The sequence below is a fragment of the Sinohyriopsis cumingii genome, chromosome 2 (genome assembly GCF_028554795.1).
Source record: "Sinohyriopsis cumingii isolate HCF-2022 chromosome 2, ASM2855479v2, whole genome shotgun sequence".
NCBI lineage: Eukaryota > Metazoa > Mollusca > Bivalvia > Unionida > Unionidae > Sinohyriopsis > Sinohyriopsis cumingii.
Genome location: NC_142962.1, coordinates 78,500,338 through 78,518,694, shown reverse-complemented (window position 1 = coordinate 78,518,694; position 18,357 = coordinate 78,500,338). Strand labels below are relative to the sequence as shown.

The following is an 18,357-nucleotide window of genomic DNA, read 5'->3' as shown; positions in this document are numbered from 1 at the left end:
TTCATGTTTTTTTTGCCTTACCTTGTCTAAGAGACATTTGCGACAGAAGAATCAGTTTCTTGCTGCAGGTGCTGGCATTCATGGTAAGGCATTATGTTGTAGATACTGGCATTCATGGTATGGCATTATGTTGTAGGTACTGGCATTCATGGTATGGCACTATGTTGTAGGTACTGGCATTCATGGTATGGCATTATGTTGTACTGGTAGGTACTGGCATTCATGGTATGGCATTATGTTGTAGGTACTGGCATTCATGGTAAGGCATTATGTTGTAGGTACTGGCATTCATGGTATGGCATTATGTTGTACTGGTAGGTACTGGCATTCATGGTATGGCATTATGTTGTAGGTACTGGCATTCATGGTAAGGCATTATGTTGTAGGTACTGGCATTCATGGTACGGCATTATGTTGTACTGGTAGGTACTGGCATTCATGGCATGGCATTATGTTGTAGGTACTGGCATTCATGGTATGGCAGTGTACTGCTTGTATATTAGTGGTATGGCATTGTACTTTAGGTACTGGTATTAGTGGTAAGGTGTCATACTGCAGGTACTGGCATTGATGGTATGGCAGTGTACTGCAGGTACTGGTATTGATGGTATGGCATTTTGTTGAAAGCATTGGCATTGATGCTATGGCATTGTACTGCCTGTACTGGCATTAGTGGTATGGCATGGTAGAGCAGGTAATGATATTAGTGGTATGGCATTGTACTTTAGGTACTGGTATTAGTGGTAAGGTATCATACTGCAGGTATTGGTATTGATGGTATTGCATTGATGGTATGGCATTGTACTGCAGGTACTGTTATTGATGGTATGGCATTTTGTTGAAAGTACTGGCATTGATGTTATGACATTGTACTCCAGGTACTGGCATTGGTGGTATGGCATTGTACTCCAGGTACTTGCATTGGTGGTATGGCATTGTACTCCAGGTACTGGCATTGGTGGTATGGCATTGTACTCCAGGTACTGGTAATGATGGTATGGCATTTTGTTGAAAGTACTGACATTGATGATATGACATTGTACTCAAGGTACTGGCATTGGTGGTATGTCAATGTTCGGTAGGTCCTGTTGGTCCTGACATTAATGGTATGTCAATGTACTGTAGGTCCTGGCATTAGTGGTATGGCATTGTACTGTAGGTACTGGCATTGGTGGTACGGCATTGTACTCCAGGTACTGGCATTGGTGATATGGCATTGTACTCCAGGTACTGGCATTAGTGGTATGGTATTGTACTTAGGTACTGGCATTGGTGGTATGGCATTGTACTTAGGTACTGGCATTGGTGGTATGGCATTGTACTTAGGTACTGGCATTGTTGGTGATGGTGCAGTTATACTCAGTGTTTATATTCTATGATAAAATCACCATATATTATAGTTAATTTTTCAGGCAAGACTTTGTTCTGTGGAACCTTTCATATAACTGACATACATTCTTCCACAGCATTCCCTCACTATAAGACCATTCATTACATCATGGATTTTGTTATATGGTAGTTATGTTAATGGGTCCAATTTTATTATTCAATAATAGAATTATATGTATTATATACTTCAGTATAAAGCAGTCTTGCTATAAGACAGTGAACTCCATGGCTCCCATTGATGGCTTTACAATGAAAGAATTCTATATTAACTGATTAAAATATTACTATTTCTTCATCTGTAATGGTTGAGTATTCAGCAGTAGTCATTACAGTTCAAAATACAATGATATTGTTTTCTTTTTGTTGGTTTTAGCAGCACTTTTTACACAATATTGGCAATATCATTTGAGGAAATGAGAGTTATGTGCCTTTGCCAAGGATGCCAAGGCAGCTGATTCCAGCTAGCCAGATTGAAATCCTGAACAGAACTCTCATTTTAGCTGAAAGAATAACACATATGACAACATTTATTCTCTTTTTTTGTTTGTAACTTAGATGAAGAAAACTAATCAATTACAACATCCCTTCCCACAAGGCCCTTCATTATAACATGGTTCCTGTTTAAATGTATGGTCATGGAGCCCATTTTGTTAAGTCATAGTAAAATTATATGTATAATGTACTTCATTATAAGGTAGTCTCACTTTATAATAAGGCAGTTTCACTATAAGATGGTACATGTATACTGTATAACTCCCATGGACATTGTGATAATGAGGTTGTTTTGTGTCATGTACTTCATTAAAATGCAGTCTTGTTATAAGGTGCTAAATTCAAAGACTCCCGTGGACAGTGTGATAATGAGGTAGTTTTGTATCATATATTCCATTATAATGCAGATTCACTACAAGTTGGTATATTCTATCACTCCCATGGACAGTGTGATAATGAGGTAGTTTTGTATGATATACTTCATTATAATGCAGCCTTGCAATAAAGTGATGAACTCTGTGTTCCCTTGGATATTTTTATAATGTGTAGCTTTACAAGTTAAATTATAGGAGTTATTTTTTGAAAGGTTGGAGATCAGACAAAATTAATGGAGAATTGTTTTCAAACAAATGTCACCAACACTTACCTATTATTGAACAAATTGCATCCCTGTTCCAAAACAGAACACAATCTTCAGGTAAATTCAAAATCTCAGGTGACATTGTCCCCAACTCTAGGAAGAAAATAAATAAAAGTAAAAGCAAGGACGTGGTTTCTAATGGAATCAAGGCTGTTCGTTTTACTTACCATAAGTCAATAAATTATATAAATGCATATGCAATCTTTTCTAAAATAAACATTCTGAATAATTTTACAGCTTTTAATAAAATGCTCAAGACTGCCCATATCCACTGCTGCAAATGCTGGTGTATTAACAGGTATAAATGATTTATCCTGTTTAATTAGATCTGGCAAAATTCAGTCTTAATGTATATATATAATTCCAAAAGCTTTAATACATTTCAAATTACCTGCTGTGCTGTTCAGTTACACTGTTGGTATTACTGTATTTTCTGACACACATTTAAGTACAGGTAGATTTACACACCCAAGATAGGCAAACTGTAGTGGCTCTGTTTTCCATTAGAACAGTAGGTATTGTTTTCTTTTATCTTGCCTCAATGAACATATATGGTGATTTGCCTCACTGAACACATGTGGTGAAAAGCCAGTTTTTAAAGTAAGTTGGCATTCTTTATTATGGATCTATGTTAAGTAATGCAATAAATACTGTAAACTCACTTTTTCCCTCTGTGTTTAATTTGAACACGATTTTGGGCACAGTGATTGCTTTCAGTTTTTGTAACAGAGGAGTGTTGATTTACAGTCTCCATGTGATTATAAAACCATAGTTTCCTGGTGGAATTCAAAGCAAGTCTTAAGAACTAAGGTGAGTATATATATTTTCAACTTGTAACATAACTAAGTGAAGGAAATAAAAAAACAAATTTACCTAAAATTATAGAATCTTTAAAAAGTCATTACAAAATAAAATTCCTATAACATAAACAAAATTTGTGTAAAATTGTAATAATTAGTTTCTAATAAAAACATTTTTTCTGTTCAGGGGATTCATCCTGATTAATGATCTCTTAGCTCTTCAAGGACACAAACTACTACTACAGAGGTCGCCATAAATGATAAAGGATGTACATGTTATATTTGTTAAGTGACATTTCAGTGGACAAATACAACAAATTTGAAGGGAAATTTTAGACTTATTGAGATTAAAATGTTTTTTTTTAATGCGATTTATTTTGATACTTAATTTTTCAGTCAAGATTTTTAGGACTTCAATTCCACCTTAACATTGTCTTAAATATATGATGAGTTCGAGGTATTGCTTTTAATACTTGTTTTTTATATATTAGTTTAAGTCTGTTGGCAGCTAAGGACATGTCTTTAACAGTATGACATTATACACAGGTACATATCATTTGCCATCAAATTTATGGTCAATTAAAGGTGAATGGGTCTTCTGCAATTCCCATTTATGTATTTCTTTCAATTTTTTGTATCTATATTACATGGTGAGTAACTACATTATGTAAAATAATGAGGAACCTCAATATGATGAATATATCCATGTTAAAAAGTTTCATGAAAAAATTGTTGGTGTTTAGTTTGGCTTGGTTTTGTGGGGTTTAATTTTTCAACTGATGGTTTACATGGTGGCAAGTATATTTTGGTGGAGGAAGAACCAGGAAAGACCCTGGAAAGAAACACCTACCCATGAGAAGCTACTGGCGAGCTTTCTCATATTCACACATTGGTTGAGATATGACTTGAACTCAAATAGAGGTAAAATGCATGAATGAATTGTAAAGGCAAATACCTTAAACTACTTGGATACATAGGGACCCAAGTGTACATGTATCCTAAATGGCTAACAGCAGAAAAATGCAAACAATGTATTTTCCTTCCTGCAAAAAGTGTCATAGCTCATTACATTGACCTTTGAACTCTTCACCTAATGTCATCACCAAGGTTATATCTTTTCCCATGGCAAAACTGTGTGCAAAGTTTAGTAACAAGTAATAGTAAAATTCTTGAAATATTAATACAGATGACCACTGGTGTGGAGTATTCAATAAAGACTCAGAATGATTAACTTCTCTCTAATCCATTTTTTATGTTGCTGTGGCAGGTTGAATGAAATATCTGAATTGTGATAAAATAAACAACATACTAGTAATGTCATTTATATCTCTTGTCATAGTGGCACTCTTTTAAATCATTATAGATAACATATTTGTGAAAAACATTTATGTATGAGCACCAATAAAGACCAGTTTATTCCATCTTCATTTTCTAGCCATTTAATTGAAAAAATGCAAATCTGATGGCAGTGTCATGGTATATTTAGTCAAAGCTTAACTATCCCTACTAAACGTTTTCTACTAGTGTATAAAATAAAATAGTAAATGTACATGGTCTCTATATGTGTGTTAGAGTTTTGCACACAAAAATTAAACCAAAAAATTATTATTGTCTGTTATATATGTATGTTATAATAAAAAGCACTGCTTATTTCTCTGTTGGAATGTAATATTTTATTTAAATAACAGAAATTGTGACATATCCTAAGTAACTGTACAAAAATGTAGAGCTCTCTGCATCGTAGACAAAAAAAGAGATATTAAGATTTAGATATTTTTAGATGATTGTATCATTTACAGTTTTACATTCATTTAATAAATATATAACTTGTGACAGAGAAGAAGGGCAGCTTACATTCAGTAAATTAGGTTGGAAGGCATACACATTTTGTGTCTGTTTTGCTCAGTTGTAATTCATAGGTGAATGTGTAAGTCTGGTGACTGTATTGATATGAATTTTGTTAAGCTAAGCAAATTTACTGAATGGCTGCTTCCCTTCAAGCCTTTTAATGCAATTCATTCTGCAAGGGTATTCATAAATTTTATTAATAAAATATTTAAACCCTGACTCTATATATATATATATATATATATATATATATATATATATATATATATATATATATATATATGGGACAAAATAAAAAAAGGAATGAAGGACAAACATGAAGGAGTCAGAAGGATATAATTCCTCTTTTTCATCATTGTAGAAATAATTGGTTCTCCAAAAATGTGCACTTTAAAGTTCAAAGGTAAATTTTCTTAGTAGTCAAAGCTAAAGGTTATTGTATTTTTGTCATTTGTTTTGAAAAAAAACAGCACTGCATCATCATGTTATATTTTGTGCTCTGCTCACATGGATACAGGCAGCATTCTTGCAAATTATGGATCAATGGGTTAAAGACGATGGTCACATGATAAATCCTGTATGGCTTTTGATTGAAGTTATTGAAGGTTTCATAATGTGGCTGTATCCCATAAACATATTTTATTTATTTTAATTTTATTTTATTGAAAAGATAAAATGTTTCTATCAAGGGAACAGACAAAAATGTCAAAGATCAAAGTCACAGTGGTTGTTGGAACAGAACTGAACAGAACAGAACAGCACTCTTTTTCCATAACTCAAGTCACTAAATGAGATGAACAAAAAAAAGAGAAAAATTACACAATTCTGGATCATGGCAACAATAAATAGATTAAAAATGCCAAGTTTAACTGACTCCACATGTGTGCATAGAATGTGATGAAAAGAAAAGAAACTTAGATACCAAGACTGTAGCAATATCCTTGCAGGCAAGACAGTGCATTTACTGCTTTAATTTGCTAGAGGATTATACAGGATTCCCACAGGCCAGGAAAAGGTCAAGGAATATTTTTGTCTTCAGGAAAGTCATGGAATTTTATAGTAAGTGAGAGAAAATGGAAATTTTAATTAAAAATCAGAATTTTTATATCAGGTGAGTGAAAATTTAAATTTTAGTCAAAAGTCAGACAATTTTGTATTATCAGTCTGGGAAATTTTAATGGATAAGCACATGAAGAAATTTGTTGTTACATTTTTTTCAGTGCTAAAGATTTTGAATAGCTCCTGTAGACTTTTGGTTACCTGCATTTTAATTCGATGTCATCTAATGAGAATCTTTTATGTAAATTGACACAGAATAATTGGATCAGTTGTTTGGTCAAAATATAAACATTAGGTTATTCCTTATCTGCGTTTTTACTAAAGTTTGTACTTTGTAGTACAGTATTTACACTTGGTATGTAGTATTAGTATTTTTGTAACTTTGTATAAATCATACTAAATATATAGGATGAGATTACATATTTTCCATGGAGATAATTGTACTTAATGAAAAAGACAGATTAGCGTTGAGAAATATTTTGAAAAACCTTTTTGAATTTTATGCAAGGTTTGGCATATTTTATATCCACTTAGTCTGCATCCTGTGTCTGAATTAGTTTCCATCCTTTGTCTGACTTAGTTTGCATCCCTGTGTCTGACTTAGTTGCATCCTTTGTCTGACTTAGTTGCATCCTGTGTCTAACTAATCACTAAGCTTTAACTTTTTTATAGGATTTAGATGCAGTTTCTCAGTGCAGCTTATATTGTATGATGGCTTGTTATTTTGACCTAATTTGAACATAGGTTTATATGTAAATGGTGAAGACTTTGAACTACCATATAAACTCAACTATAATTCTAATCCTACTGCAAAATGCACAAAGCTAGATCTCCCATTTCATTATGTCTGGCGATACTGGGTCACTGCATTTTTTTAAAAATAATCAGTAGAACAAACAACCAGGTCCGTGGTAAAAAACACCCAGGCTTATCCTAGTTCTTGTTCAAACAAAAGTTTTCTTTTATAAAATTAAAAAGTGTTGTTTGACCTAGGTCGCCTTACAGGCTCAGCCCCCAGGGATATATCCCCTGTTGTCCCCCTCTTGTCAGCCCTGCAAACAACATAGACCCTGATCTACTGGCACATTATGCAATGGTAGATCAGTGTCTATGTTGTTTGCAGTTGGACCAGATGTATAAGTTGAGTTTTTTTATTGTGATTTATCAACACTTTATAAAAAATCATTAGCACATAAATGTGTGTGTTGGATTATCACTTACACTTTTGAATCTAATCAAAATCATTTGCATTGCTGCCCCTCCCCCACAATGCATGTTTTCAAATAATATGGTTTTAAAATAGATTCTTTGTTATTGGCTGTAGGGGAGGTGAAGGTTATTTTAATGACAATATTTCTGCCATGAAACAGCAACATAAATTCATAGAAAAATTAGGGAGGTGAAGGCCATCATTATTGATAGTATTTCTGATATGAACTAGCCATTAAATTTATTAAATAAATGAATGAAAATGAAGGCCATTTTTAATGATAGCATTTCTGCCATGAACCAGCCACATAAATTCACAGAAAAATTAGGTGAGGTGGAGGCCAATCTTAATGATAATATTTCTGCCATGAACCAGCCACATAAATTCACAGAAATATTAGGCGAGGTGGAGGCCATTCTTAATGATAATATTTTTGCCATGAACCAGCCACATAAATTCACAGAAAAATTAGGCAAGGTGGAGGCCATTCTTAATGATAATATTTCTGCCATGAACCAGCCACTTAAATTCATAGAAAAATATGGGGAGGTGGAGGCCATCATTAATGTGCTGTGGGCTTATTGTAGGGTCACAACTTCGTGGCATAAAAAAATTGCTAATCTGTTTTAAATCATTGATCATCTTATCATCATCATGGGCTTATCATTGGAGAAATATGGTCAGTTCCATCTTATCATCATCGTGGGCTTCTCATTGGAGAAATATGGTCAGTTCCATCTTATCATCATCATGGGAGAAATATGGTCAGATCTATTGTTGTACATATTTAACATGGTTTGTTTTGAAATGAGATGTGTCATCATGGAAAATTCACTTATAGTTAGAGAAAAGTCACAGAAATTTGGTTCCAGTAACATGTATGTGGAAACCATGTTGTAACTGATTTTTTTTATTTCTGAAAAGGAAAGTAAAAATAAGTTCCTGAACAGAACCTATTCAAGAATTGATAAATGGGACGGAGGGGGAGATTCTAGAAACTGGTGATTTGAATTTTATGAATGTTTGAGGGATTTAATGCAGAAATGCGCAATTTGTGTGCATTCAGCTGGTTTTGTTATTGCATTAGTCTGAAAATTAGGAAAACTCCTACAATCAGTCTAGACTAGACACTGATGAAGAGTCTTGAATATGAGTTTATTGGATTTATGCAATAGTGATACATAAGCCCATTTTTACTCACAATCAGGATTAATATTTTCAGCTGTTGGGATCAAACAGTTGGTGTCAAAATAGCTCAAACATTCTTTTAAAAACAAACTGGAGTTGAATATCATTGCTAATTCAAAATCTTTTTCTTTACAATCACCAAAAGGTATAAATGTCTTCTAAACAAAATTTGTACTAACATATCCATTAATTATAGAGTGTAATAAAAAAAATATTTCTTTTGAGTTTTGTGTTTAAGCAGAAATCTGTCATTCAGTATTAGTTTTATTCCCTAAATGGAGACCTATTTGAACACTGTCATGTGTGTATTAGACCAATAGAATAACCTTGTCATTTGATATAAAGTATAAAGGCTGTCTATTCATCACATGTTATACCTGTTAAAATACAATCATATTTTATACCTGTGAAAAATACAATCATATTTTATACCTGTTAAAGTATAATCACATTTTATACCTGTTAAAATACAATCATATTTTATACCTGCTAAAATACAATCATATTTTATACCTGTGAAAAATACAGGTAATGCTGTAATTTTATGTTTTAGAATATTTTATTCTTGTTAAAATCTACTTTTATTAGTAAAAATGTAAAACTAACTAGCTGTTGGATTATTGAAGTAAAATGTCTCTTTCTTAGATAGGAGTTAAGGATTTATGTCATTTTTATTGCTGTGTTGAAGATTTATTGTAAATAGATGTACATCTTGTAGGTGTGTAGAAAATTATTTTTGTAATAATATGTATTTACAGTGAATTAGTTGTTCAAATGCCCGACTTTATACACTTATGTAGTGAAATCTGTCTTGAAATACCACTGTTGTGAGGGTTCACCTGTTTTGAGGGGACAAATTATCATGACACTGAATTGTTGCTCATAGTATTATAACCTGTCACAAGAGACCATCTAACTTGACAAGTCATGATATTGTGGCAGAAGAGTTATCTTTTGTGACAGGTTCTAATGTACAATCACAATTTCATCAATCTTTTGATGAAAGTGTTAAATATATATTGTCTCAAATGAAGTAAAACTATTCATAATATTACAATCATTATAAATTCTTCTGTGATGGCAAAGTGTACTCCCACCCCCAAGAAATTGCCAGCTGACGGTACAGTTAGCCTTAAGGGTGATCCCTTAATTATAAATTTGTTTTAACTTTCCGTACGTGCCTAGTGCAGTCCATGTTTTAAGGCATCAACCTAGATTCTAAAATAGATCAGATCCTATATACACTCATTTTAAAGTTAATACCAACTTCAAACAACATAGACCCTGATATCTGTCATTACATAATGCACTAACAGATCAGGGCAGTGTTGTTTGTTCTATTGATTATTCCTAACAATTTGCATAATGCACCAGCAGACCAGGGTCTGTGTTGTTTGTTCTATTCATTATTCCTAACAATTCACATGATGCAGCGGCAGATCCAGGTCACTGCATGACTTACAGTCAAGTATATACAGTAATTATAAATATTTATCATATTGTCTTAATCGAACTCATTGAGAATTTAATTTAATGGGTGAATTGCAATTGGATTTGAAATTTTTAGTATCTGTTTCTGTAAATAACAGTCTGTCTTTAAAAAAAAAAAGATTTTTCTTGACATTGGGTAACTAAGAATCAAGTACATGAATACCTGTATTTTATTTTACATTAGTAAAATTATGAAGCACATACAACAATTGATATCTATGGTTAAGAGAGAGAGAGAGAGCATAGATTATCTGGATTATTTGTTTGTATGGTCATGATTTAATGACGGCATCTGTAAGATCTTGAAGTACTATTAAATGTACTGTAAGAAAAAGTATGACATGCACTTATGATTCATGACATTAATGATATGCAGAGTTAATTTATATTTGTATATGATGTCACTATGACAGTAATTAGTACCTACATGCATGACTTGTTAATTTCATAAAGATAATACAGTAATTATTACACATGTTCCTGTTTGGATCATATTTTGGAACTCTAGTAGACTCGTATTCATGGATCTAATGAACACACAAAAGGTTGAATGTATTGTGTATAGGGCGTTCACATGTTGATATCACAACAACTCTAGTCCTAAATTCCATATATACTTGGTTATAAGTCGATTCCAACTACAAACTGCATAGATCCAGATCTGCCATCGCATAATGTGTCAGCAGATATGGGTCTGTGCATTTTGTTAGAACAAACAACATAGGCCCTGATCTGCTTTGCTCATTACGTGACTGCAGATCAGGGTCTATGTTGTTTGCAGTTTGACTTTACTTATAAGCAGGTATATATGGGAATATAATTGAGTGTACTAATATTTTTGTCTTATATTTAACTGCCATCATGTCTGTTTATATTAGGCATACATGTATATGCATATGACAGGTGGAAATGGATTGATTTTAATTGCCATTAGGGTAGTACTTTTCAAGCTACAATAATTGACCTTTATAGTGCATTATGGTTCACTGAATATTGTTTTAAGTAAGTATATGTTATTCATTTTATGATAATGATTACCTTTCTAAGCTGACATTAAATATTTTGTAAGGTGGATGTTCACCTATTAGGTATTTGATCTGAGTTAAATCTGTGTTTGAAGGGTTTCCATGATTACAGAAGTGATCCCTTACAGACTGTCATAGCCCCATATAATAAAGGATTAAATATCTATATCCATTACAGAATGAAAATATTATTCTGATTTGGAAATTGGTCAAGCATTAGCCACTTCTGTTGAGATGCAAATTGATTAATTAATTTTTGTGATAAATTGTTCTAGAAGCAGTCTAATTACAATTCATTATTATTCACTGTTTTTGACCAAAAAAATTATACTGAATACTTGAAAAATCTTTGGTTTTGGAAATGTTAAATTAATTGATGCATACATTATTGATTAGAAATAACTGAATATTAATTATGACATCACTACAAACCGTTAGTTTTTAGATCTACTGGTCAAAGACCAGAAGAGTTAATGCCTTGGATCTCCAGCTTTTGTTAATCTGCCATCCATCTGTCATCCATCTGTCACCCCTCTGCCACCCATCTGCCATCATTCTGTATTTAATCTGACATCTGTCATCCATCTGCCACCCCTATGCCATCCATCTGTTATCCATCTGACATCCATCTGTCATCCATCTGCTGTTCTTCTTTCATCCATCTGTCATTCATCTGCCAGCCATCTGTCATTCATCTGCCAGCCATCTGCTATCCTTCTGTCGTCCATCTGTCATCCTTCTGTCATCCATCTGTCTTCAGTTAGCAGGTGTTTAATACAGCTACTCCTCCCACTTGGATGAAAGTCATAAAACCTTGCATACAGCCTCATCCTGAGGTCTGGTTTTTTGCTAAATGAAAAAGGCACGCCTGGAACATCCAGCATTGTTTTTTTAGCTACTCCTCCTTGACAGACAGTTTTGTATGACTTGTAAATGGTCCTAAGTGAAATATTGCAGATATAGCATCCAACATGGCTACCATGGTGGCCATGAAAGCTGGGTACCACAAAAGCTTTTGTACTGCAGCATTTCTGAATGCACCACGATATGTACCACAATATACTGCAATTATATTAGGGAACAATAATTCATAGTTCAGAGGCAGGTGCCTGACACTTTTTTTGTGTTAATTTCTATTTGCCAGTAGCCATCAAAAAATATTTTAACCTGAGTTGTAGCAAAATAACACCATACTCTATCTGTTATACTATTTGGAAAAATATAAATTATCTTGAGATAAAAGAAAAGAAAATATTTCAGCTCAAAAAAATAATCACCAGCCCCCTTTCCCCCAAAAATATAATGACCAGTACCTAATAGTAGATGAAATTGTTTTCTGTATGCTTTTTGTTGTTTAAGTTGCAATCTGAAAGCTGTAACTAAAGTGGGACCATGAAGCTCATACTGTAACTAATATTGAGAAATATATTATACTGGCATTAGAGAGAATATTGATAAAAATAGAAAGTGTCGATACTGGCATTAGAGAGAATATTGATAAAAATAGGAAGTGTTGATACTGGCATTAGAGAGAATATTGATAAAAATAGGAAGTGTTGATACTGGCATTAGAGAGAATATTGATAAAAATAGGAAGTGTTGATACTGAAGCCTACATTTTTCTAGCCACACTATTGATATAATAGGCATTTAAACTTTGATTTGGGTGACAACACATGGGAAAGATATTTATCGGAGAGGGTCAGTAAACATAAAACACACTCATCAAACTAGAGAAATATTCAGTGGGCTTGAGAAATTAGGTAAGGTTCAGACAGAAAACAAGTGTGCCCCTGAAAATCTTAGAATGATTTGTAGGCTTACAAAGGAATACATGTACTTAATACATTCAAATATGCTAGTAAATATAAAATAATTATATTTTATTGAGGGGTGGGGTTATTTTTAATCTGAAATTTTTCTGAAAGTTGGATTTGGCCTGAAAATGTTTAACAACATTCTTTTTGAACACTGTCTACTGTGTGTTGGCATATGTGACACATGTCAAACATGTGATTAAAGGATCATAAATATAAACGTATTTGTAATATTCACCATTAATTTGTGACAAGATAAAGTTGTTTTGTAAAAAAAGGATAATATTTTTAAACTATTTATATTATGAATAATGAAAACATACTGTTAATATCATTAAAATCATAACAAGATTCTTTGGGAATTTCCATTCATTTCTAAGTGACGGAAACTACAAATGTACCAGTACAATGAAAAGTACCACGGTACATACCACTGGAAACAAATACTAAGGTATACAAGTAATAACGCACACCTCTAAGTGGCCATCTTGAGAGTCTTGTTATCTCTATTACTTCTGAATGCATGGTCATATTAACATGCCATTTTCGCTAACAGACTTGTGGTAAGTAGTTGTTTCTGAATGAAAATGGTATAGATATGACCTCCAAAATTTGGCCACCATAGAATTCATGGTGAATTTCTTGATATGACTACCATACCCATCCTATGGAGCCCTGAGTGGCCGAGTGGTCTAAAGCGCTCTCTGTTACGGATCACTGCCATTTCACCTCTGTCTGTGTGGGTTCAAGTCTTGGATTCAGCCAATCTGGGTATGTGAGAAAGCTTGTCATTAGCTTCTCAAGGGTCGATGGTTCTTTCCAGGGATTTCCCGGGTTCTTTCTCCACTGTTAATACTGGCCGCCATGTATAGCCCATCATGTGCTGAAAAATGGCGTTAAACCCTACAACAACAACAACAACAATACTCATCCTATATAGGATGGTCATATCAGCATGGCATTTTCATGAAAATACTTATGAATTCTAAATGGTTGCCTTAATTGTCATTTTAAAAATCTTGTTCTGGTTCCTTTACTGGAATGGATTGTTGAATATACATGAGTTTTTCACTAAATTGCGTAACAGATCCTGAATGAAAAATGTTGCAGATCAATCCTCTTGCATGGCAACTGAAATTAAGTGGCCATCTAAAAAATCTTGTTACATCTCCTGGTGCTGGTCTGACCAACTTGTCCATACAGTTGTGAAAACAAGTGTGAAAACCAAAGCTATTTAACATTGGACATCAAGTCAGATGTCATTACTTGTCTTTTACTACATAAACTGAGTCTACGAACACAGCGACTTGTACATATGCAAATGATTTTAACCAACTTTATTCCATTGTTTTTCAATAAATCAGTTGCTTGTCTGACATTTAATTTTTTAATTCAAGGTCATAGGTCTTGACTGTTATGGTTTATGAGCATGATAATGGAATTAGGCATGAATGGATTTTATATATATATGTATATATATATAACCCAGTTTTTTTATACCTGACAAATACATGTACTTTGAATGATGCCACTTCAGTTAGTTGTTATTGCTTTTTTAATATATATACATGGGTTTAAACCAAACTTGGTATGTGGTGCATTTGTTGACAGTATCTGAGATGAATTTTTGTTATTATGCTGAAGGTCAAGTTCAAAGACCACAACACATATTTTTGTACTGCACTTATCTGGTGAATGTGTTAACTTAAACATGTACAAAAATATTTTTCATACCAAATTTGGTATGTTGTACTTTTTCAAGAATATCTTCAATGATTTCAAATAGTCAGCATTTATTTGAGATAAATGGAGGAATGAAATTACTTTTTGTGATTTTCCATAAATTCATTTTTGGCTAGTAGTGCTCCAGTCCATTCAAGGGACTCTTGTTTTGCTTTTTGTTTTCTAATTAACATAGATGCTTCTTTTGCTTGCATGACTAAAGCAGCTTTGGGAGCTCAGGTATGTGTGATATTAGTCAAAACTATAATTTAGTAGCAGTATTTTCGTTTTAATAATGAGTTACATCCATCTCACCAGTCTGCATCACAAGCTTGCAGAATACTTAGGGTTTTATGACAGTGGCTTCTGTCTCGGCCAATCAAAACAGTTTCTTGAAGTGTCTGAAGAGAGAAGAGACTCTTATTCAAGAAAACAAGCCAAAATAAATAGACTGGTACACCACATATTCTTCACAAAGTATTTTAGAAGAGCAAGAGATACTTTGAATCAGATACCACCATCTTAAGAAATACATTAAATTCAGGGTCTTTTTGTTTTATATCTTATTTTGAAAATGTCATTTAGTGTACCAAAAACACTAAGTCTAGAGTTATTTATCTCTGTGGCCTGATTTTGTGTATGAGGGGATCAGTTTGGATGAGATCTTTGGCTAACGCAGAAAAGTCTGCAGTGTCATTTAAATTCCGCAACATAGGATCATGAGATTGACATAATTTTAAACTGCTGAACAGTCATTTATACCAGTAGAGAAAGTTATTGTAGCAGATTCCTTCATATAAGTGATATTTCTATATCCATTAATATTAATTTCATTTATGTAACCTTTGTAGAAAGGTTTTTAATTTTGCTTGGTTTGGTGTTCCATGGCATATACACTAAATAAGGCTATTATGTATTAAGATAATTGGAGTACTGGTCAAGTGTTTTATCCCAGAACATGCCATGATAGCTAATACAGGCTGAGCTGATGGTAGAAAATGCCATGATAGCAGACACAGGCTGATGTGATGGTAGAACATGCCATGATAGCTAATACAGGCTGATGTGACGGTAGAACATGCCATGATAGCTAATACAGGCTGATGTGATGGTAGAACATGCCATGATAGCTAATACAGGCTGATGTGATGGTAGAACATGCCATGATAGCTAATACAGGCTGAGCTGATGGTAGAAAATGACATGATAGCTAATACAGGCTGATATGATGGTAGAACATGCCATGATAGCTAATACAGGCTGATGTGATGGTAGAACATGACATGATAGTAATACAGGCTGATGTGATGGTAGAACATGACATGATAGCTAATACAGGCTGATGTGATGGTAGAACATGACAAGATAACTGATACAGGCTGATGTGATGGTAGAACATGCCATGATAGCTAATACAGGCTGATGTGACGGTAGAAAATGACATGATAACTGACACAGGATGATCTGATGGTAGAACATGCCATGAAAGCTGACATCAGCTGATCTGATATGTAGAACATGCCTTGATAACAAGCTGACGTGGGATGATCTGATGGTAAAACATGCCATGATAGCAGACATGGGATGATCTGATTGTAGAACATGACATGATAACTGACATGGGATGATGTGACAGTAGAACATGCCATGATAGCAGATACAGACTGATCTGATGGTAGAACATGACATGATAAGTGACATGGGATGATCTGGCAGGTAGAACATGCCTTGATAACTAACAGGGGATGATCTGGCAGGCAGAACATGCATTGATAGCTAACAGGGGATGATCTGACAGGTAGACCATGCCATGATAGCTACCAGGGGATGACCTGACAGGTAGAACATCCATTGATAGCTAACTGGGGATGATCTGACAGGTAGAAAATGCCATGATAGCTAACAGGGGATGATTTGACAGGTAGAACATGCATTGATAGCTAACAGGGGATGATCTGACAGGTAGAACATGCCTTTATAGCTACCAGGGGATGATCTGACAGGTAGAACATGCCTTGATAGCTGACATTAAATGGCTGACAGGTAGAACATGCCATGATAGCTGACATGGGATGATCTGACAAGTAGAACATGCCATGATAGCTGACATGGGATGATCTGACAGGTAGAACATGCCAAGATAGCTGACATGGGATGATCTGTCAGGTAGAATATGCCTTGATGGCTGACATGGGATGATCTGACAAGTAGAACATGCCATGATAGCTGACATGGGATGATCTGTCAGGTAGAATATGCATTGATGGCTGACATGGGATGATCTGACAGGTAGAATATGCCTTGATAGCTGACATGGGATGATCTGACAAGTAGAACATGCCTTGATAGCTAACAGGGGATGATCTGACAGGTAGAACATGCCATGATAGCTGACATGGGATGATTTGACAATTAGAACATGCCATGATAGCTGACATGAGATGATCTGACAAGTAGAATATGCCATGATAGCTGACATGGGATGATTTGACAATTAGAACATGCCATGATAGCTAACTGGGGATGATCTGACAGGTAGAAAATGCCATGATAGCTAACAGGGGATGATCTGACAGGTAGAACATGCCATGATAGCTGACATGGGATGATTTGACAATTAGAACATGCCATGATAGCTGACATGGGATGATTTGACAATTAGAACATGCCATGATAGCTGACATGAGATGATCTGACAGGTAGAATATGCCTTGATAGCTGACATGGGATGATCTGATTCACAAAACCCATCCTTTCAGTCAGAAGTCTGGCATGCTGAACACTGATCAAAGTTTGGTCCACTTATAAACAGGACAGTAATCTACACAGATCAAACTTGTGTTTTCTTATGAGACCTTTATGGACAAACCTGTCAGATGGTTTGGCTGTAAATTGTTTTTGCCTTTGTAAAAGCTTACTGTAGAAAATGTCTTTTGCATGCATGTAATGAGAACTAGACTAAAATTTATTCCGACTCTAATTAGTCCAAATTAGGGTGACCAATAAATGTTATGATTTATTAACAGCCAGTTTGTACTTACATTGGTAGAGATACCAAGTACCAATTTTAAACATTTTAGGAATTTCAAGATTGATGGCTATGACAATTCCTACCACTCCAAATTAGTTAACTGAACTTTTCATTTTGAGACTTCAGCTTCAGTTTTAAATGTTCCATAATTTACCTTTAAACATATGGGGGTATAAATATCTGTATAATTGGCAATTAATTCCATTAGGTTTACATGTAAATTTATGAGAATTTCGTATCTGGTTACCCCAGCATGATATTGTTCATTGTATGTTTTAAAGATCTAGTGTTAGAATTACAATTATTCATTGTTAACTGGATTCAGAGACAGAGAGGTTATTGTGTATAGACTGGCTTACACCCATTGTAATCTCTTTCCCTCCAGTGACTTTGTGGTAAAAGGTCAGTATAGTTTTTTGGTCTACTTTGCTGTGCTATGTGTATTTGCACTCTTTACCCATTTGACTTTGTAAACAATTTGAGTTCAAATGGTATACATCCAGGGTGGGTTTGGGGGAGACACCTTGGGACTTAAGCCACACTAGTTGGTCTAGCAGTTTATTTATTATATCCTGTCTCTGTAGAGGTGGGGGTACCCTATATAGTTGCTTATAGGTCAGATCAAACTGCAAATGACAAAGATCC

General features: G+C 34.2%; 1 protein-coding gene across 1 annotated transcript in view; it reads left to right on the top strand.

Moving 5' to 3' along the window:
* The first annotated feature begins 10,578 nt into the window (after positions 1-10,578).
* The window catches only part of LOC149805242 (uncharacterized), a 133,322-nt gene continuing 125,543 nt past the window's right edge, over positions 10,579-18,357 (top strand). Inside the window, exon 1 of the mRNA XM_089948790.1 lies at positions 10,579-10,662. The gene's annotated coding sequence lies outside the window, so the exon portion shown is untranslated. The remainder of the gene's footprint in view (positions 10,663-18,357) is intronic.